The sequence below is a fragment of the Loxodonta africana genome, chromosome 11, assembly GCF_030014295.1.
Source record: "Loxodonta africana isolate mLoxAfr1 chromosome 11, mLoxAfr1.hap2, whole genome shotgun sequence".
Lineage (NCBI taxonomy): Eukaryota > Metazoa > Chordata > Mammalia > Proboscidea > Elephantidae > Loxodonta > Loxodonta africana.
In genome coordinates, this window is record NC_087352.1 from 23,349,806 (window position 1) to 23,373,499 (window position 23,694).

Below are 23,694 nucleotides of genomic sequence, written 5' to 3' on the forward strand. Positions count from 1 at the left end.
GGTCCACACCTCAGCAGCCTGCCTGGATGTCGTGCTGGGCAGGAGTCCATACCTGCCACCAGGATGTACGGGGATCACTGGGGGCCAACCACCCAGAGAAGAGTTTGCACGCACCATAGCACCTGTACCGTTCCTTGTGGGTGTGGTTCATATGGTCCAGGGTGAAGATGGGACTGTGCTGCCTGTCAAGGCACTGGGGGTGGTGGGGTGGGGTAAAAGCTTCTTGTCCTTGTCCGGAGCAAACCTGTCATAGCAGGCCTCAGAGTCACACTGCAGGGTGAGGCTGGGCTGAGAGAGAGGGCTTTCTGTGCAGCCCCAGAGAAGAGGGGACAGTGGCATGGAAGGAAATGCACATCCCACTGTCCATGGGGCTGCAATGAGTGCACACTGGTCTCCTTCACACCCCCTGTGATTCTGCCTCTGGTAGACCACTGTCAACAATCATCCCATCATGACCAGGGCTCCCCTGGGCACGTGGCCTAGATTTATCATTTTGGAGCCCCTGGAAAAGATGGGGTTGGGTTGGGTCTCCCTCACCTGTGACGTTGAGATCCAGAGGGTCACTGGGGTGTGACCACAGGTGGGAGGAGGAGTGGAAAGAACCACAGCATCTGTAGGTGTCCCTATCATAGGTGCTCACAGGGCCCACGGGAAAGGTGGCCTGGTGCCTCCTAGCAGAGAACTGAGATTTCCTTCGTTAGGGAGGGTAGGATCTTCCCTCCTTGAGCAGATAGAAAGTGTCTGTTCTGTCCTTTGAGCTACAGGAGAGGGACACACTCCCTCCTGAAACAACCAGAGGGCTTGGATGGGCTGAGAGGGAGGGTTTGCTGTAGGCTCCTGAAAGAGAAGGAGGGAGCTGAATTAAAGGGAGGGTAGAGTCAGTCCACATTACCCCACAGGTGTAGTCTGTGAGATTCCCTTTCCCCTGAGGCCACATTGCATTCCATTCTGCCTTTGAGGAGGAGCTCACAGTGAAGGGGGATGTCCTGATTCCTCCCTCTTACCTGTCATGACAAGGAGCAGGGGGCCACTCCACCCTGACCAGCCACTTGAGCTCTGATATGCACACTGGAACTGCCGTGCATGGCCTGTGTTCATGAATTCGATGCGGAAACTGACCGTATCCACATAATTCCATGGGGCCCACTTATCCCAGTATTGAGTGACCCCCTCTTTATATAGCCAGTAGGTATCAGCCTGTGGAGACCCCTGACACCAGATCGTCACAGAGCTCCCCATGGTGATGATGGGGCCTGAAGTAGCCCAGTGGGAGGGTTTGGGGAGGGACCCTGGAAAGGAACGAGACCTGGAATTCCAAGGAGTTTCTCTCCCCTGGACTCCCCCAGCTTTCACTTCAATGCTCCTCCCACCCTGGTCACCACCAACTCAGACCCTTTGTGTTTCCCCTTAAGCTGCCCAGAGGCATTCATTGTGCTGACCAGAGGTTGGAGCTGGGGGCTCTGGGGATGATTCACCTGTCTGTACCTGGTTCTGCTCCCCCCAGCACAGCCCTGTGAAAAAGTTCCCTGTGAGAAGCTCATGCTGACTCCTACACACAGAAGCAACATTTGTGGTCTGGGCCCCTGAGCACTGAGATGAGGCTGAGAGCATTCCTCCTCTCAAAGCCTCAGCTTTCCCTTGAGCCTCTTGAGTCCCTGGAGTCTCCCAGGGACCAGGACCTGTGTGTGAGGAGGGGGTCCTCTTCCCTCACCCTTTTCCCCCAAGCTTACCAAGACACAGAAGGGAAGTGTGGGTCTGAGTTGTGGCAGTGCCTTGCATGGTTTCCAGCGCTGCAGACAAATTACAATGACCACAGAGCCTGGCAAGACAGACATGCACAAGGTGTGACAAGTCTTAGGCCCGGTGTTACGTGTCATGTGTTTTCCTCATCAACGGCTTCACAGAAAGAGGAAGAGCCCCTCTCTGTGGCCTGGCTCTGCTCTCCTGAGATGTTGGGGTTGAGGACATAGCAGACTCTTTGGAAACCTTTCAGACCAAATCTGAGTTCCAATCCTGAGTCTGCCTTTTACAGAGGCTGGATGAACTGGAGCAAGTCACTTCCCTTTTTGGAGACCCCATAAATGCAAATTTTCTGTCTTCTTTCCACCAGCCAGGCAATCCAAAAGTTTTATTGAGCATTTACCACTTCCGGTCAGGGAGGCAGATACTAGAGATTCGTTGATGAAGCACATAGATTCCTTCCTGGATTCATGGAGCTCAGATGAACACAAGACAGACACTAAAATATTTTGACAATGGATAGTTTAGTACAGCTTTGCCAAGCTGTAGAAAGGGAGCAAAACAAGGGACGATGAGACTAACTGGTGGACATCAGGTACCTGCATCATGGGGGTGAGGAAGACGTGGAGGAGGAGAGGTGACGCCATTAGGGATGAGCACCGAGAGAGCTGAGGGAAGGACTTCCTCCACGACACAGAGCTTGGGCCGTTGTAGGAACTGAGAACAATCAGGGGACACGGGGCCCTGGTTACACAGAGTTTTGTGCATCATGAAATTATTTTGGGTTTTATCTTTAAGGCAATGGAAAGTTTTAAGCAAAGGATAATATGGACAGTTTTCTGTTTTAGGAAGACCAGTGCTGTGCAGAGAATGGAATGCAGGAGGGTTCTACTAATAATAAACAATAATAAAACTCCAACATTAATTTAGGTCCTTGGTGAAGTACCTATCAGTATTCTACGTGATTTATGTGGATTTCTTATGTAACCATTATACACAGCTTATCACACAAATAATTTACAGTTCAGTGTAATGAGATAGGGACATTTCTTGGCCTTTTTCTTAGTCTGGGAGGTTGGAAAGAAGTTTGCCTTGTTCAAAGTGGCTGAAGGAGCAGCACATGAAAAGGCACAAAATTGTTAATAGTTCATTCAGTGTGTGTGTCTTTATATGTATGTCTGCTTAATTGTGAGAACTTTGATGGGGGGGCAATCCTGGTGGCGCAGTAGTTAAGCATTTGGCTGCTAACCAAAACATTGGCAGTTTGAATCCACCAGGAGCTCCTTGGAAACCCTGTGCGGCAGTTCTACCCTGTCCTGTAGGGTCATTATGAGTTGCAATCAACTGACGGAAATGGGGTTTTTGGTTGAGAGAGGTAAACTGTGTTTGCTGGGGATGGAGAGTTTTATCTCAGGCCTGATTACCAAGAGCTTTAAATCTCAGGTGGAAGTACTTGGATCTCTTTTTGAGGAAGATAGAAACTTGTGGAACAGTTGAACCAGGGAAAGGAAGAGCCAGGTAGGGTTGTTCGAAGAGTTCTCTGCACGTGCAGTGAGAAGAATGTACTTAAGTAGGGAGTGGGGAAACAGAGAAGGTAAGCAGGAACGAGGCTTTGTGATGGTACAGGCAAGATGTCTTCATCTTCAGCTGAGCATGGAACATGGTGAAGCATGGACAACAAGGTTCAGGGGGCAGAGCTATTTAGCTTTGATGATTGAATGTGAAGTGGAAGACAGTAAAAAACTGAGGGCTATCCCATTCTCTTCCTTAATTGACTGTAGAAGGCAGCGAGACCATCACCGAGTAGATGACCCCCAAGTGAAGAAGAAGGTATAGGGAGGTGTTTATAAGATTGTTCATTGTCTCCCAATAGAAAGTACAGCTCTTCTTCCTGGTCTGGGATTGCAAATTTTTTTTCTCCCAAACACTTCACCTGACTTCCCTATTTCTATAAGTAACAGCCTTTTCATCACCCTCCTTCAAAACCTCTGAAGTATTTCTGCCTCATCAGTGCCTCTTTCTTCCCGGGGAAGAACGGTCTACCTTATACTGTGGGTTCTTTCTTCAGGAACTGTGTAAGAGCACTGGTTGAAGGCAAACTCAGAAATAGTAATTGAAGACATTGCTGTCACATTTACTGTATATCTTGAGCAGGTGACTTCCCTTTCCTGAGTCTCGTTTTCCTCCTTATAGTAAGGTGCTAATGAATTCTCCTTTCGGGGTTGTTGTGAGGAACCAATGGGGCTTGAGACGTGGAAGGAGTGCAATCTGGCATGGTCTCGTGGGCCAGATGAAGACAAGTGGATGCTGAGATGAGCGTGGTATCAGACTTCACATCAAGGGACTTACCAAAGTCGCACCACACTGACCACTTCTGCTCCAAACACAAGGGATGGTGGATAAATGTTTTTAAATTATGTTCCCACAGACAGAACAAATGAGAGAGATGAACGTGCTAGAAAAGTAGGGTGAATCCTTTGAAGTAAGCAGGTGCCAGTGCTGGGTAGTCTTGTGGTGTGGTAGCAGGGAATGGGTCATAGGACCTGGTTTACTATGTCTGTGTGGGGACAGGAGGGGAAGCCCAGAGGTGATACTGGACTTCTGGTTTGAAGCTGAAATCTATGTACCTACTGCCTGTTTATGAATAAGAATTGCAATTTCTCTGCTCACTGTTCTAGGGTCATGGCCAGAATTCATCTCCCTTCCCTAGGGTATGGGTGAAAAATATTCACTTGAGTATGTACACACACCAGTGGCTATTCCATGTATGGTATGAGGACAGATTTGAATAATGTATGCAGAACTCTGTGTAGGACATTGAGTCTGGAACACATACAAACCATGAGTCAGAAGCAACTTCAGCAGAGTCACCTGTTTGGGGCTTCACAGCCCAGTAGACTATTGATTATAACTTGTGTGAACGATTAGCACAATGACAAAGTGTATGAGTTCAAACTGTGTCATGAAGAATACACTGATCAGCTCAGTAATTGTAGAGTTTCTCAATCAAGGCAAGACAGATAATAGAGAAAATTGGGAAGAGACTTAAAAATAAGCATTCTTTAAATCAAAGAGTTAAAGGAGGGAGTGGCATCCATGATAGAAGGAGAGATGTTTAGAGAAAAAGGAGGTGTTGGGAAGTTGTATAGAAAAAATTCAGTCATTGAACAAAAAAACTCAAAAGTTTAATTCTCTAATAGACAGCAGACAGCTGATGAACCATTTAGTAACTGGGAAATAATACTCAAGAAGTATCTCAAAATGTAGCAAAGTGTAAAAATAGAACCCAAAAAGCATAAAATTTGAGACAAGAAAAATAGAGTAATTCGGTCCCAAAATATATCTTTTATAAGTTTTAAGAGGAGAGGAATGAGAGAATGACACGAACTGGCAGTTATCACATATATTGGCTGAGGGTTTTCTAGTAATAGAAGAAGACAAATAGCATAGCATAGGCTTTGAAAACTGAACTGATACAGAGACTACATCACTTGGAGGTAAGTTGGAATTTGGAGTCAAAACGTAACCAGATTGATAACCTGCTAAAACAAACAAAAATACCAATCAAATGATAAATAAAGTTCCACTTTCTTCAGATGGTTTTAACACCCAATGTCTTATAATGTTAAAATTGTATATAATACAGTCAAAAATCACTAACATACAAAGAACCAAGAAAAAAACTCAACAACAAAGGAAAAAAATCAACGTTGAGTTAACCGAGATTTTAAAGCAGATTTTGTAACCAGCACCCTGAAGCAAAGGCAAACACTCTTGAAATGTATGAAAAGATAGAAGTTCTCAGCATAAAAATGTCCATTTCATGTTCTGATTATTAATGAATGTTTGCAGCTGTTTTGTCTCATTTTGAGTCATGCTACATCAGCAGATGAAGTTCCTGAAAGCTTTACTTCAGCCACGTCATTTTCTTTTGTCAGTTTGGCCAATGGTTTATTGATTTTGTTAATTTTTTTGAAGAACCAGCTTTTGGTCTTGTTAACTCTTTCAATTGTTTTTTTACGTTCTTTATTTCATTTAATTCTGCTCTAATTATTTGCTTTGTTCTGGTGCCTGAGGGTTTCTTTTGTTGCTCTCTTTCTATTTGTTCAAGTTGTGGGAGTAATGCTTTGATTTGGGCCCTTTCTTCTTTTTGGATGTGTGCATTTATTGATATAAATTGACCTCTGAGCACTGCTTTCCCTGTGTCCCAGAGGTTCTGACAGGAAGTGTTTTCATTCTCATTGGATTCTATGAATTTCTTTATTCCATCCTTAATGTCTTCTATAATCCAGTCTGTTTTGAGCAGGGTATTGTTCAGTTTCCAAGTGTTTGATTTCTTTTCCCTGCTTTTCCTATTATTGATTTCTACTTTTATGGCCTTATGGTCAGAGAAGATGCTTTGTAATATTTCAATGTTTTGGATTCTGCTAAGGCTTGCTTTATGACCTAATATGTGGTCTATTATAGAGAATGTTCCATGTGGACTAGAAAAGAAAGTATAGTTGGCTGCTGTTGGGTGGAGTGTTCTGTGTATGTCTGTGAGGTCAAATTGGTTGATTGTGGCACTTAGATCTTCCGTGTCTTTATCGAGCTTCTTTCTGGATGTTCTGTCCTTCACGGAAAGTGGTGTGTTGAAGTCTCCTACTCTAATTGTGGAGCTGTCTACCTCACTTTTCAATGCTGATAGAGTTTGTTTTATGTATCTTGCAGCCCTATCATTGGGTGCATAAATATTTAATACGGTTATATACTCCTGGTATACTGTCCCTGTAATCATTATATAGTGTCCTTCCTTATCTTTGTGGTAGATTTTACTTTAAAGTCTATTTCGTCAGAAATTAACATTGCCACTCTTGCTCTTTTTTGATTGTTGTTTGCTTGATATGTATTTTTTCCATCCTTTGAGTTTTAGTTTGTTTGAGTTTCTAAGTCTAAGGTGTGTCTCTCGTAGGCAGCATATAGACAGATTGTGTTTTTTTTAATCCATTCTGCCACTATCTGCCTCTTTATTGGTGCAATTAGTCCATTTACATTCAGCATAATTTCAAATAGGTATGACTTTAGTGCTGTCATTTGGATATCTTTTTTTTGTGTGTTGTTGACAGTTTGTTTTTCCCACTTAATTTTTTGTGCTGAGTAGTTTATCTTTAGATACTGTCTTTTCCTCTTCTTTGTTGTTGAATTTGTTTCTTCTGAGTCTCTATTTTTTTGTATTTTGTTTTGATGAGTAGGATAGTTAGTCTTCTTTGTGGTTACCTTAATATTTATTCCTATTTTTCTAAGTTTAAACCTAACTTTTATTTCTTTACATCGCCTTGTCCTCCTCTCCATATGAAAGATCTCTGACTACATTTCTTAGTCCCTTTTTATTGTTTTAATGTTGTCTTCTTTTACATAATGACATCGCTGTTTCCCTGTTTTGAGTGCTTTTTTATCTTGGTTCATTTTTGTGATTTCCCTATCTGAGTTGACGTCTGATTGGTCTGCCCAGTGTTCTGGTCTTGAGTTGATATCTGATATTATTGATTTTCTAACCGGAGAACTCCCTTTAGCATGTCTCGTAGATTTGGTTGGGTTTTTATGAATTCCCTAAACTTCTGTTTAACTGGAAATGTCCTAATTTTACCTTCATATTTGGGAGACAGTTTTGCTGGATATATGATTCTTGGCTGGCAATTTTTTTCCTTCAGTGCGTTATATAACTCATCCTATTACCTTATTGCCTGCATTGTTTCTGCCAAGTAGTCCGAGCTTATTCTTATTGACTCTCCTTTGTAGGCGACTTTTCATTTATCCCTAGTTGCTCTTAAAATTCTCTCTTTATCTTTGGTTCTGGCAAGCTTGATTATACTATGTCTTGGTGACTTTCTTTTAAAAATCTACCTTATGTGAAGTTTGATGAGCATCTTGGATAGATATCTTCTCATCTTAGATGATATCAGGGAAGTTTTCTGCCAACAAACCTTCAACAATTCTCTCTATTTTCTGTTATCCCTCTCTGTTCTGGTACTCCAATCACTCATAGGTTATTTCTCTTAATAGAGTCCCACATGATTCTTAGGGTTTCTTCATTTTTTAAATTCTTTTATCTGATTTATCTTCAAACATATTGGTGCCAAGTGCTTTATCTTCAGTCTCACCAATTCTGCTGCCCACTTGCTCAATTCTGCTCCTCTGACTTTCTATTGAATTGTCTAATTCTGTAACTTTATTTTTAATCTTCTGAATTTCTGATTGCTGTCTCTATGGATTCTTGCAGCTTATTAAATTTTTCATTATGTTCTTGAATAACCTTTTTAATTTCTTCAACTGCTTTATCTGTGTGTTTCTTGGCTTGTTCTGCATATTGCCTGATCTCCTTCCTGGTGTCTTGAAGAGTTCTGTATATTAATCTTTTGAATTCTGCCTCTGGTAATTCCAGGCATGCATCTTCATTCAGAAGATCTCTTGATTCTTTGTTCTGAGAGCTTGTTGAAGCTATCATGGTCTCCTTCTTTATGTGATTTGATATTGACTGCTGTCTCCGTGCCATCTATAAGTTATTGTATTAGTTTCTTTTATGTTTGCTTCCTATATCCTAGCTTCTTGCTTTGTTTTGTTTTGCTATGTCCATATAGGTTGCTTGAGTGAGCTAGCTTGATTATTTTTGCCTTTGAAGCTCCAATGTCCAGTCGCCAGATGGCTAAAGCTGTTACCAGGTATATGAGCTTAGGAGTCCATTCACTTTTCTTGTATTGATTAAGCTCAGGTGTCTAGGTAGTTGGTCATCAAGTGTGTGGTACAGGCCCTGTCCTACAGTCTTAGAGGGGTGGAGGGATTGGTGTAGGCACCGGTATGTAGTTGCAGCAGGGGGTCATGCTCTGAACGAGGCAGGGAGCTGATAACCGTCCCCTGACTGTCTGTGAGGAAAATGTGTCCCTGTTCCCTACAGCACACAGGCAGGTGGGTTCTGCAGATGGATCATGGGCACCCAATGCTTTTGCTTGTAAGGACTGGGAGGTGCCAGTTATCCTTGGACCCCTGTTGTGGGTGGCTGGGTGACCTGAGTGTAGCTATGAGTCCTTAGGCCCCTGATGGGGGTAAGTGAAGACCCTATTTAATAGGCAAAACAGTGTCAAACATCAAACACCCACCTCCCCACCACATAGCTGAAACAGTTGCAGTCTGCCAACAAGGGCCTATTCTTCTGAAATAGGCACACAGGTCCATGCAGAGGGAAAAGGTATTCAAAGTCCACAGACCATTTATGCCTGGACAGGAGCTGCTTCTGTCCTGAGCTCCCCAGGTTAGTGGAGCTGGCAGATTATCTTTTCCCCAACTGTGAATTTATTCCTTCTCCATGTCCAGGAGAGTGGCTCAAAACACGCAACAAGACCTATCTCAGGCCGAGGGAAATCGACAGCCACCAAAGCTAGCTTGGGGGCTGGGGTATGCTAAAATATACGCAAGTACTTAGCTTTTGCTGAAAGCTTCACTCTTCTCTGGTTCCGGAGGTGTGAGTAGGCTATGCGGCTGGCTGTTTCTCTTGGAGGAAGTTGCTGCTGAATGCTACCACCAGCCCACCACAGCCACCCCTGGGAATGGTGCCTGAGGGATTCCAGCAATTCAGGTCTGGCAACTCCTCTCCGCTTCTAAACTGTCTCTCCCTCTCCCTGCTGCTCAGTCCATTTTCTAACCTTGCCTTTGATGTTCAGGCTTTCTAAAAAAAAAAAAAAATTTTTTTTTCTAGCTTGTCATAAATGTAAATGCTTTTTTGGGTTTTTCCTGTAAGAGGGTTCACTGGAAGCCTCTGACTACTCTGCCATCTTGGCCCAGCCTAGGCTGTAATCTTTACAGAAGCATGACCATAATCCTCCAAACCAAGGAACCAAATCCCATGAAGTATTTCGTTGTACATAAGCAGCCCCAGAAGCTACTTTTTTTTTTTTTTTGGCATTGTTGTAAACTGATTTATCACACAACTTTTGCTAATTCAATTTTTTACAGGTGTACCACTTATTATCAGCAATTACAATAGTAGGCTGTGCAACCTCTGTCTCTTTTTGAGTTTCTCGTTTTACTTTCATTTGTAAAAGCAACACCTCCCCCATTCTCCTCTCCACTGAGCCTGGCAAACACTAATCTAGTTTTGTCTCTGTGCTTTTGTCTATTCTAGGTATTTCATATGAGTGAGGTAATGTAGTATGTGAGCTTTTGTGTCTGCCTTATTTCTCTAAGCATAATCTTTTCAAGGTTCGTTCCTGTGGTAGCATGAATTAGAAGTTCATTTGTCTTTATGGCTGAATAATATGAGCAAAGTTTTCTTTCTTTTTTTTTAATGGTGCACTGTAAACATATTTATTAATTTTAATATATCACAAGAGTAATAACAACAATCAAAATATAATAACATTTCCTGAATGTTTACTATAGGTTACATAGTAACCTAATTAACCTAACTTAATTCTCACAGCAATTCTCTGAGGTAGATACATTATTGTTATCATAATCTCCATTTTAATTTTAAGAAAATTGTAAGTAACTTGACCAAAGTCCCACAGCTGGAAATTTGGTAGCCCAGGGTTTGAACCTAATGCCAGAGCCCGCACTATTTATCTTTTTATTTTACTCTCTCCCAAGGAAACTGATCTATTGTCTAAAAAAGCTCAATCTTGGACTACATAGGAAGATGATTAACAAAACAAAACAAAAAACACCCTGTGTGTCAGAGTAAAACTGTGATGCATTGGTTTTTGTTTGTTTAAATTCCTTTTTTATTAAAAAAAATTCTTTTGTGGGCTTTAAGTGAAAGTTTACAAACCAAGTCAGCCTCTCATACAAGATCTTATACACACCTTGCTACATACACCTAGTTGCTCTCCCCCTAATGAGACAGCACACTCCTTCTCTCCACCCTGTATTCCAGTGTCCATTCATCTAGCTTCTGTCCCCCTCTGCCTTCTCATCTCCCCTCCAGACAGGAGCTGCCCACATAGTCTCATGTGTCTACTTGAGCCAAGAAGCTCACTCCTAACCAGTATCATTTTCTATCTTGTAGGCAAAGCTTCTCTTAAAGGCAATTTTCTATAACAGTGAAAATTATACATGGGAGATGAAGACAAGTATAGTTTTTTCAAAAAATTTATTTACTGTGCTTTAGGTGAAAGTTTAGAAATCAAGTCAGTCATACAAAAAGTTATACACGCCTGGCTGTGTACTCCTAGCTGCTCTCTCCTTAATGAGACAGCACATTTCTCTTCTCCACCCTGTATTCCCCATGTCCATTCAACCAGCTCCTGTCCCCCTCTTCCTTCTCATCTTGCCACCAGATAGGAGTTGCTGACATATTCTCAAGTGTCTACTTGAGCCATGAAACTCATTCCTCACCAGCATCATTGTCTATCTTATAGTCTAGGCCAATCCCTGTCTGTAGAGTTGGCTTCAGGAATGGTTCCAATCTTGGGCTATCAAAGGACCCAGAGACCATGACCATCAGGGTCCCTCTGGTCTCAGTCAGACCATTAAGTCTGGGCTTTTTACAAGAATTTGAGATCTGCATCCCACTCTTCTCCTGCTCTATCAGGGATTCTCTGTTGTGTTCCCTGTCAAGGCAGTGATTGGTGGTAGCCAAACACTATCTAGTTCTTCTGGTCTCAGGCTGATGGAGTCTCTGGTTATGTAGCCCTTTCTGTCTCTTGGGCTCATATCTACCATATGTCTTTGGTGTTCTTCATTCTTCTTTGCTCCAGTAGGTTGAGACCAATTTGTGCATCTTAGATGGCCGCTTGCTAGCATTTAAGACCCCAGACACCTCTCACCATGCAGAACAATTTCTTAATACATTTTGTTATGTCAATTGACCTAGATGTCCCCTGAAACCATGGTCCCCAAATTCCCATCCCTGCTGCTCTGGCCTTTGAAGGCTTTGGTTGTAGTCAGGAAACATCTTTGCTTTTGGTTTAGTCCTGTTGTAGTGACTATCGTTGTGTTGTGTGTTGCCTTTCCCTTACCTAAAAAAATTTATGTCTACTATCTAGCTAGTGACTAACCTTCTCCTTCCCTCCCCACCCTCGTAACCATTAAAGAATATTTTCTTCTGCGTTTAAACTTTATCTAGAGTTCTTATATCATACAATATTTGTCCTTTTGCACTTGACTAATTGTGTTCAGCATAATGCCTTCCAGATTGCTCCATGTTATGAAATGTTTCACAGATTCATCGTTGTTCTTAATTGTTATGTAGTATTTTTTTTTTATTCCATTGTGTGAATATACATAATTTATCTATTCATCCATTGATGGGCACCTTGGTTGCTTCCATCTCTTTGCTATTGTAAACAGTGCTGCAATGAACATGGGTGTGCATATATCTGTTTGTGTGAAGGCTGTTATTTCTTTAGGGTATATTCCAAGGAGTGGAATTGCTGGGTGGTATGATAGTTCTATTTCTAGCTTTTGAAGGAAGCACCAAATCAATTTCCAAAGTGATTGTATCACTTTACATTTCTACCAGCCGTGCTTAAGTGTTCCAGTCTCTCCACAACCTCTCCAACATTTATTATTTTGTGTCTTTTGGGTTAATGCCAGCCTTGTTGGAGTGAGATGGAATCTTATTGTAGTTTTGATTTGTATTTCTCTAGTAGCTCATGATCGTGAGCATTTCTTCATGTATCTATTAGCAGCCTGAATGTCTTCTTTGGTAAAATGCCTGTTCATATCCTTTGCCCATTTTTTAATTGGGCTATTTGTCTTTTTGCTGTTGAGTTTTTGCAGTACCATGTAGATTTTAGAGATCAGGTGCCGATCGGAAGTGTCATAGCTAAAAGCTTTTTACCAATCTGTAGGTAATCTTTTTACTCTTTTGGTGAAGTCTCTGGATGAGCATAGGTGAGGACAGGTATACTTGATAAGAATATAAGGTAAAATATGAAACGCGATTTTAAAAATTTGTTGTCCTACACCAGAATATGCCATACAAGGTTCAGTGGATCCCTGTCTGGGAACCAGTCCCTTCCCCTGAGATAGTGCCAGTGAGATGCCCTGCAGGTCCCTATCTCATGGACAGACTGGAGAATACATGTTAGATCCTAGTCCTCAGAGGGTTCTTTGGGTCAAGCATTTGATTCTCCCCTCTTACAGAGGTTACAGAAATTCATTCCAGATACTTGAGCTTTGGAATGTCACAGTCTCATTCATACAAATGCAGAGCTGGGCTTAGCCTAGTGTGAGGTGTCTAGGTAGAGTGTTCAGGAAAATCTGAGACCCTAGGATCCACAGGGTATGCCAACTTCCTGCTAGAATTTCAGCCACAGGTCCCTCAGTGTTATCCCATCAGCTCCAACTCCTTGCTCCCTTCTCTTTCCTGTATTCAGCTAACGCGGTAAGTGGCTCACTCACTTGTGTCCAGATCCTCTGGCTCAGGCAGAATCCTGGAAGGTAAACTACATTACAGATGATTCATCTCTATAATATCCAGAACATCTGTATGTTCTGCATGTGCTGTGGTTACAGGGCTTATGGTGAAGTTGTTGAAAAGTCCATTTTGGAGCTCAGGGACATAAGCTTTTGGATATTTTGAATATGACAAACCTGAAGTGGCAGTGACACTGAAGAGCCACTGAATCCCAGGCCCCCATAGGCTCCCAACTCCAAGGAACCCAGGTTATGAGTTCACCCAGGCAATGAAGATGCCAGTTTTTCAGGCCAGGGTTTTCCACCATAGCCCTCTCCTCCCTTCCCTTTCAGGATTTAGCAAGACATAGGAGGCTGATGAACTTAGAGTCCATAATGCAGTTTCTGTTAGATAAGAGGCGGGAGCCCAGCAAAGTCTAAAAATTAACAGGAAGTGGTGGGCAGAGTCCCAACATCATAGTCCCTAAGCTTTGCATGTTGACGACCACACAGGAAGATGACCAGTTCTTCTCACCCTAAGGATGGTGGGTGCTGTGGGTCTGACTTGTAAACCATGTAAAAGAATAGTCTTTCCTATTTAAGGTATGAAATTTCATTTTCCTAAATTACACAATCACATGATTTTAACACATCTTTGACTTTTGTTAGTCATAGCCATCTTTCAATTTGCAATATGCAGTATTCCCCTGCCAGACTAATATATAAATTTTACAGAAATGTTTGCAGAAGAAAAATGAAATGCATCTCTTACTGAATATTTTTTAGTTGTGTGCTGTTGAGTCGATTCTACTTATAGTAACACTATAGGACAGAGTAGAACTGCCCCATAGAGTTTTCTAGACTGTAATCTTTACCGAAGCAGATCATCAGGCCTTTTCTCCCTCGAAGCTGGTGATGGGTTTGAACTGCCAACATTTTGGTTAGCAGCTGAGCACTTAATAGTAGTGCCACAGGGCTTCCTTTTAGGCATGGTACTAGTTGTAAATTCTGTATTAACTCCAAGGGCAGAAGCATGGACGCGGATGCCAGATAGGGTAGCACTGTGGCAACAGAGGTCAGGAATGAAGGGGTGTTTTCAGACCAAGAAGTCCAAAGGATAAAGCATCAACCACAGAGGCTTATTCTCAGTCCTTGAAACATAGTGGAATTTTCCCTGAGGGGTTTCATATTGGCTTGGTACCCAAGGCTCCTTTTTATTCCCAATTTGTCCCTTTTGAATGGGAATGTCTATCCTATGGATATCCCATCATTGTATTTTGGAAGCAGATAATTTGTTTTCAGGGTTCACAGGTCTACAGGCAGGGAGGAGCTTTTGCCCGGGATGGATCATACCCACATTTAAATGAATTACAAGATGAGATTTGGAACTTTTTGAGTTGATATTTGGATGAGACTTTGGGCTTGATTTTGGATTTTGGAGTTGATACTGTAATGGGTTGAGACTTTTGGGGATGTTGGGCTGGACGTGAATTTTGGGGCCTAAATGTCAGACTCACCCAAATGTTCATGCCCACTCAGAACCTCAGACTGTGACCTTATTTGGAAATAGTCTTCACAGACGTAACCAAGTTGAGATGAGATCACACTGGATTAGTGTGAGCCTTAGTCCAATGAATGGTGTCCTTATAAGAAGAGGAATGTTTGGACACAGCGACAATGAAGGGGAAGTTATGTGACAACGAAGGAGGGATTGGAGTGATGTTTCCACAAGCCAAGAAACATCAAAGATTGTGGGAAACCATTAGAATCTAGGAGAGGCAAGAAAGGATTCTTTGTTTTGTTTTTTTTAGATTGTCTTTTAATATCCTGAGTATGCATCTTTATTTGATAAGAAGAACTGGAGTCTTGATTACTGCCACCCCCCCCCCCAGGGATGAATAGGAGTGGGGTAAGTAGGGGTATTCAGTGAAAGAAGGGGAGTAGGCAAGGGGCCCTACCATCTGTTGAGTACATACTCTCTACCAGGCCCCTTCTATAGGGGTAAGGAGGACTTTCACAAATGTAAGCTCCCCATATCCTCAGCCTAAACCTGAGAGAGATGTGACTTTAGTCTAATGTTCTAGTCAATAAAATTGAGGCTCAGAGAATTTAGTGACTGAATAGCAGAGCCATGATTCGAGCTTGAGAATCTCACTCTAAAGCTTTCGTTTTTCAAGGACCGTACCATGCTCCCTCACTAAGCTCTCTGCCCAGCTATCTATTTCCTCTTCTAGCCCAAGTAAGAGTTCCTATTCAGTGAAATAGAGGCTCAGGGGAAACATATGTGCCCAGAGGTCACCCAGCTTAGAGATAATGGAACTGGTTCTGAAATCTCCCTCCTGATGAGTTTCTCGTGAGTGTGTTCTGAATCCTCTCAACTCCTTTTCCACCACCAACTTCATTTCTGAGACACCATAACTGTTCATCACAAGGACTGCCATAGCTTCATACTAGGCTCGTGTCTTCTACTCAAGTCCATAAAATTAATTCTATATACATCTGCCAATATATTCCTTCTAAAAGATGGTTCAGATCATGATATTTAAAAAATTAAACACTTTTAATGTTTTCCTGTCTCGAGCAGAATAAAATCCAAACTACTTATCATTGCTCATAAACCTTTCAATAATTTGGCGTCTGTCAACCTCTCTCAACTCCTCCTCACCCATGACACATCAAGCACACTGGTGCTTTGAACACTCTAATCTTATTGTCATGTTGTCACTACACTCTCTGTTCTGTCTTTTGGGGATATCCTTCAACCAGTCTTCTCTTGACTGATTTTTCTTGTCATTAAGATCATACCTTACATGTTACCTCCTCAGTGGGGTCTCCCTTACCACCCACTCTAATTATCCACTTAAGCTTTCTCTACCAGGTGTCTGTATTTTATTTCTCTATCACATGTCTCTACTGTAATTTTATGTAGAGCATTTTTATTGCATGCCATTTATTTATTCATTACACCTCTTTCTCTCCCTCCACATATCACGGTTTTATGATGTTCATGAGAACAGTGGCCTTTTTCTTAACTGTTGCTCATAGAACCTTGATAGATGGACAATATCCATAGTGATTCCTTCAATCCCCACCCATTGCCCAACATTCCTATCCTCATAGATCCTGATGGAGATAAGATAAGCATCATTCTTGGGCAAGGGACTGGTTCACTCTATCCCCTTTTGAAAAAACCTCAGCCCCAGAGCATTAGAGGCTAAAAGGCTTCTGAGGTACCCACACTGGACACAGTGTCAAATGTTGATAGAGAATCTGAGGATTAGAGAAGGAAGGTGACCAGCCCAAGGTAGCAGAGCTGGGAGATGGCAAAGCCAACACTAGCACTTCTGTCTTCCCAGGAATCCATGAATTAAGCCAAGAACTTCCTTTGCTTACCTGTTTTGTTGGTTGGTTCCATTGCTGATGGGCAAGTACTTGCAAAGATTTCTAGGAAATAGGACAGAGAAGGGGTGAGTGAGTGCCCTAACTCTGCACCACTGAAGTATTCCCTTTCTTATTGGAGGGTTTGTCCCCTGTTCACCCCTCACTCTAACATCTACCTCAGAGCTTCTAGGGGTCCTGGAATCCCTCCACCAGAAAACCCTAGTGGAATACTCCCTCTTTGAGATGTTGTGTTAGGCAGAATAATGGTCTCCTGGAATAATGGTCCCTAGAACCTTTTATGGCAATGGCTGGTCACCAGCATGGAAATAATGGAACTAGCAAAAATGACTTTTCAGATGAGATTAAGGTCAAGGACCTTGAGATGAGGACATTTTCCTTCATTATCCAGGGAGACCCAAATTAGCCATACCCACTCACTGCCGTAGAGTCGATTCTGACTCATAGTGACCCTTTAGGACAGAGTAGAACTGTTCCGTAGAGTTCCCAAGGAGCACCTGGTGGACTTGAACTGCCGACCTTTTGGTTAGCAGCAGTAGCATTTAGCCACTATGCCATCAGGGTTTCTAGGGGCAGTAAGCCACAGAGACACAGGCAGAAAGCAATAGAAAATCAAGGAGAAGCAGAGGCATAAAAAGACACGCTCACACATTAACCATACGAGTCATTAAAACCAGAACATCTTCCCTGGCTGCAGTCAGAGGGAGATATGAATACTAAAGAAGGGTCAAAGAGATGCAACGTTATTGTCTTTGAAGATGGAGGAAGGGATCACAAAGCAAGAAATTCAGGCATCCTCTAGAAACAGGAAGAAGCAAGCAACAAATTTTCCCCTAGAGCCTCAAGAAAGGAATGCAGCTCTCCTGACACCTGGATCTTAGATCAGTGATATCCATCTCAGACTTCTGATATCCGGCACTGGAAGATAACACATACGTGTCATTTTAAGCCACTAGACTTGTGGTCACTATGAGATGGAATCGACTTGACAGCAATTTTTGAAAAAATTATTGGTAATTTGTTATTGCAGAAGAAAAAAAAAACATTGCTGTGGAGTCGATTCCAGAAACAGGAATTTAATGCAGATATGAAGATCTAGAAAAGGAATAGTAGATTCCCGGGATGAAAGATACCTATAATCAAGAGACGTTGTCTCCCTCTGAAGATGAGCAATATCTGTCCTTCCAAGCTGGGAAATCACTTTCTGTGAGTGGAAAGTCACGAAGGGCTTCTAGAAAATGAATAATGGTCAGGGGTTGATGCTACCTCTCATCTCCTCAAACTGTGGCCACCATTTTTTCCTACGAGTCTGCTCTGACCTGTTTCTTTATTCACCTGCATACCAAAGACACCAAGGTTGGCCTCCATGCAGGAGATGGAAGGGGGTTTGGCAGTTCCTTCTCTACCATACCATACTCAACAATACTCTCAAGCTCATATCTCTTTTCCTTTCTGTATTTCTCATTGCTTTTTTCTCTCTAGAATTCCTAAGTTCTTCCTATCACCAGCAGGAGCCCCCTCAGATATAGCTTTAGAATTTAGTGTGAGTTACAAGACATGGGACTAGTACAAAGCTCCTTACCTGGTACTACAAGGTGAAGTAGGCCACTTGGGTCTGATCATTCATAGGGAGAACAATGGTAAGACCCATAGCATCTATAGATCCCACCATGGGTTGGGGTCACAGACCCAGAGGGAAGTCAGCCTGGAGTATACCACTGTGACTCAACACTCCAGGGAGCCAGGGTTCATGGACCTTCCCCTCTTGGGTAGATGGTACGTGTCAAATGAGCTCTCTGAGCGGCAGCACAAGGTCGCTTTTTCTCCTGACATCACCACACTGCCTGGGTGTGTGAAGCTGACAAAGAAGCTTTCTTGTGTAGACCTAGAAGAAAAAGCAATCTTGATTTTAGGAGACACATCTTACTCATGGTGTCCTTAGGACATGGACAAAGGATTCTCTGTCCTCATTCTGGAGAGTATACTCTGCATGCCTTCTCTCCTCTCTACGTATCATTTTTTCCCCTATGATCCTGACTCATTGTGTGAGTGTGTGTGTGTGAGAGAGGGTTGTGTGTGTGTTTGAGCCTGAGTGTGTGAGAGTATGTGAGTATGCGATTATGTGTGTGCATGAGAACGTATGTGTGAGTGTGCACATGTAAGCAAGTCTGTGAGTGTGAGTGTGTGATTGTGTATGGGCATACAAGTATTAAAATGTGTGAGTATGCCTTTTTATGCCTCTGTTTCTCCTTGATTTTCTATTGCTTTCTGCCTGTGTCTCTGTGGCTTACTCCCCCTAGAAGCCACAAGAGACGTGGGGTTTTCCCAAATACTGGAACTAAATAGCCATGTTGGAGAACCTCAGAAAACATGGTGGTACTACTATTTAACATTGTGCTGGAAGTCCTAGCTAGAGCAATAAGGCGAGAAAAAGAAATAAAGGGCATCAAAAGTGGTAAGGAAGAAGTAAAACTGTCCCTATTTGTGGATGATACGATACTATACATAGAAAACCCAAAAGACTCCACAAGAAAACTACTGAACTAATAGATTCAGTAGAGTAGCAGGATACAAGATAAACATACAAAAATCAGTTGGAGCTCTATACACCAATAAAGAGAATTATGAAAAGGAAATCAGGAAAACAATACTACTTATTATAGCCCCTAAAAAAATGAAATACTTAGGTATAAATCTAGCCAGGCATGTAAAAGCCTATATGAAGAAAACTACAAAACATTACTGTAAGAAACCAAAAGAAATCTGCATAAATGGAAAAACATACCATGCTTATGGGTAGATAGTCACAACATTGTGAAAAATGTCAGTTCTACCTAAAGCAATCTACAAATACAATGCAATCCCAATCAAAATGCCAACAGCATTCATTAAAGAAATGAAAAAACTAATCATTAACTTTATATGGAAAGGGAAGAGGCCCTGGATAAGTAAAGTACTACTGAAGAAGAATAAGGTAGAACCTACTATACAGCTACGGTAGTCAGAACAGCCTGGTGCTGGTAGAGCAACAGACACATTCACCAATGGAACAGAACTGAGAACCCAGATATAAATCCAAAAATCAGGTCACCTGATCTTTGACAAAGGCCCAAAGTCCATCATATGGGGAAAAGAAAAGACAGTCTTTTTAACAAAAAGTACTGGCAAAACTGGATGTTCATCTGCAAAAAAATGAAACAGGACCCATACCTCACACCATACACAAAAACTAATTCAAAATGGATCGAAGACCTAAATATAAAACCCAAAATTATAAAGGTCATAGAAGAAAAAATATGGTCAATGCTAGAGGCCCTAATACATGGCATAAACAGGATACAGACCATAACTAAACAATACACAAACACCAGAAGATAAGCTAGATAACTGGGCTCTTCTAAAAATTAAACACTTATGCACCTCAGAAAATTTCACCAAAATAGTGAAAAGAGAACCTACAGACTGGGAAAAAATTGGGGGCTATGACAAATCCAACAAAGGTCTAATCTTACAAAAAAAAAAAAAAAAAAGAGAGAGAGACCAGATTTACTAGTCTGGCAGAGACTGGAGAAACACCAAGAGTGTGGCCCCTGGACACACTTTTAACTCAGTACTGAAAAAACTCCTGAGTTTCACCCTTCAGCCAAAGATTAGACAGGACCATGAAACAAAATGAGACAAAATGGGCACACCAGCCCAGGGGCAAAGATGAGATGGCAGGAGGGGACAGGAAAACTGGTATTGGGGAACCCAAGATCAAGAGGGGTACAGTGTCTTGGGGTTGGCAACCAATGTCACAAAACAATATGTGTACTAATTTTTTAATAAGAAAGTAATTTGCTCTGTAAACCTTCATCTAAAGTAAAAAAAAAATGTTTTCCTTACTTTTAAAGCTCTACTTCCTATGTTAGGATGTTTCCTACCCTGGGAGGACCTTGGAGCAGTGAAGGAATTGACAAACAAACAAAAAAAAACCAAACCCATTTCTGCCGGGTCTCATAGAGACCCTATAGGACAGAGTAGAACCACCCCATAGACTTTCCAAGGAGAGTCTGGCAGATTCGAACTGCCAACTTCTTGGTTAGCAGCCATAGTAGCACTTAACCACTGCACCACCAGGGTTTCCATGGAATTGACTACCTAGATTGAAATCTTAGTTCCACTACTTATCAGCTTGTAACCTTGGGCAATGTACTTAACCTATCTGTGCCTCAGCTTCTTCATCTGTAAATTCAGGATGATGATAATAATAGTATTCACCTCTAAGTCGTTATGAGGCTTGTATGAGTAAATATCAGCAAAGCACTAAGAACAATGCTGGCACATAGCAGAAATCATATGTGATTGTTATTCTATTTCTAGGTTGTCAGGCATATTTGGGGATCATCTGGTGAGAGACAGTAATTTATTCATACCCCACTTAGGTGGACAGAGTGCAGAAGCTGGGCCCAACATTAGGCAATCTTCTAGGGAGGTTTAGGCAAATTGGCAGTGGTCGTTGGGAGGCCTGTCACCAGGTAATAGGGGCAGGATTCCTGGGAAGAAGGTGGGACCAACTGGTAAGAGCAAGTTCGAGCTAAATTCCTAAGAGGAGACTTGAGCAATAAATGACTGCTTTAGTGATTCGCAAAGGGGACAATTTTACTATAAATGCTTGGCATTCAGACTGGGAGAATGGGATGTGGGGGGTGGGGGGGGAGAAAAGAAAAGAAAACATGGTGGTGTCCTTAGGCCCCTCATCTGGAACCCTGAGTTCATGGTCTCACTATTTTGAAAAGTTATGGGCTAAAAAGTGCCAAAATCTCCATAGGATCCACGATAGCCCCTCAGGCTGATGCTGTAGGGGAAGGTCATAATGATCCTGTAAGTCAGGGTGTTGGAAGTGAACACTTGGTAGTGGAAGGTTGGAAGTGACTGCTCTCCCTTTTGTGTGGAAGAGCTTGATAAATCATATACCTGAGTAACAGTGTCCCAGTCTCTATTCAGACCTTCCAGAGATCTGTTTGGCAGGGGATGTATGATGCACGTATTCTCATGGCACAGGAAGGGGGCTGTGGTGTTAAAGTGGGAAATCACCTCTCTCAAATGTCACTTGGTGCCTCAACTGGGAAAATGAACCCCATCCTTATGCTCAAGCATCTGTCTTGATCATCGGTCACATTCTTTGTCTGTCATTGTCTGTTTTGCATTCTGTTTGGCTTATAAGAAGTTCTTTGCTTTCCTCTTTATCCTTCTAATCTTTTCTCTCTCTCTACTGAGTTTGTTAATCTCTGTCTACCTGTCTCTCTCCCTCTGTGCGGATAATGTGTTCAACAACCATGTCCCCCCTTGAGGCACCCGGGCACATAAGGACCAGAGGTTAGACAGACCACACTCACCTGTGATCATGAGCTCCAGGGTGTCACTGGGGGCTGACCACTCATAGGAGGAGTGACCAAGAGAACCATAGCATCTGTAGGTCCCCACATGGGCAAACATCATGAGACCCATGGAAAAAAAGCCTAGGAACGTATAGCATGGAGCCTCATAAAAAGCTGGTGGGAATGCTTTCAGCCGACCTTGGATAGTATCAATTTATCAAACAGTAATTCTAAATGACAGCACAGGGTCACATTCCCCCCTGAATTCACATGGGAACTTGCGTGTGCTGAGATGGAGGGCTTTGTGAACACACCTAGAAAAAAAGAGGGTGTGAGTTTAAATGAGTGCCCCATCCTCAACCCTTCCCCTGAGACCTGCTGAGTGACATTCTTCCTCCATCTCTCCCAAAACCTGTCTAAGTCCCTTCTTATGCCTGTTTTCTTGCATTCTCTCTGTGCATAGTTCTCAATCTTTGATAGCCTGGGGTCCTCTGCCTCATCTCTGTCTACTTTTCTGCCTCTCTTGGCTTGAGGCCCTGATTCCCTTCTGTGTTTGTTCTTAGCTCTTTGGCTTTTAGGTTTACTCTCTATTCTTTCCCTCCCTCATCTGTATGATGAGGTGGGGCAGGGGTGACCCTACAGGATGCATTTCCTAGATTCCTTCCAGAGTTCTGCAGATCCCTTAGAACAAAGGAGATTGGAGAGAAGATGACGAGGAGGAAAGAGGGTGTTTCCCAATCCTTGCTCGAACTCATGCTTCTGTAAGCATCTCCTGAAAAGGCCATGAAGACAGGGTTATAGCTTTAGTAGTGGGAATCCTGGTGCTGGGATCAGGTAATATTGCTTCTCCATGTGTCTTCCTGCTTGCAGATGGTAGCAACATCCTGCTCTTGCTAATACCTAGGTTACTTCTCTTCTTTATTTGCTGCCTTCACTGGAACACTCAATTCCCTATATTAAGTACCCTGTCTAAATTCTGAGTAGCTTCTCTTTCCAGTGTACGTCCTGACTAGGAATTTTACGATAATCCCCTGGACTCCACTGGGATATGGACCCTGAACAGGGCTGTCTGGGACACAGGGTGGTCATGGTTTGGGCTGAACTCCTCTTACCTGTGATCATCATCTCCAGGAGGTCACTGTGTGCTGACCACACGTGAATGCCTCTGTAATATCCAGAACATCTGTAGGCCTCTGCATGTGCTGTGGTCACAAGGCTCATGGTGAAGTCGTTCTTGAAAACTCTATTCTGGAGCTCAGGGATGGAAATGCTATTTCCTTTGAATATTTTGAATATAACAAACCCAAGGTGGGAATGACCGTGAAGAGTTACTTTTCCTTTTAGAAGAATCACAGGACTAGGTCAGGCTTAGAGTTTGGGCTTGTCATGATCTCCTGTGGGAGAAGGAGGCACAGCATTAGAGAGAAAAATGTGGAGCTGCCCTTCCCCTCACTGTCCTCAAGGGCCTTCTTCTCCTTTACATTCTTCCAAGGCTTCTCTCCCAAACTGGAACTCCTGATGCCCAGGACTAGCTGGTACTGGGCCAAGGGCACAGCTCACTCTAGCATGTACATGACAAGTTTCCCAGAATGACAATTTACTTAGAGTGTCTGGAAATTATTGAATAAAGGTGCTCTTAAAAACTATTATGCATCACCACAAAAAATATATACATAGATTAGAAGGACAACTTCTGTCTCTTAGAAGGACAGCTTCCTGAGCATATGAGACAAAGAATGAAACTCCTTTAAAAAATTTCTGCTACACCTAAATGTGCCACAAGGCCCAGGGGTTGACCAGATCCTTCTCAGATGGTGACAGCAGG

At 42.5% G+C, this 23,694-nt stretch overlaps 1 pseudogene; it reads right to left on the reverse strand.

The window, feature by feature from the left end:
- Window positions 1–397: 397 nt before the first annotated feature.
- LOC100664157 (leukocyte immunoglobulin-like receptor subfamily A member 6) lies at window positions 398–22,083 on the reverse strand (annotated as a pseudogene).
- Between the last annotated feature and the right edge of the window lie 1,611 nt (window positions 22,084–23,694).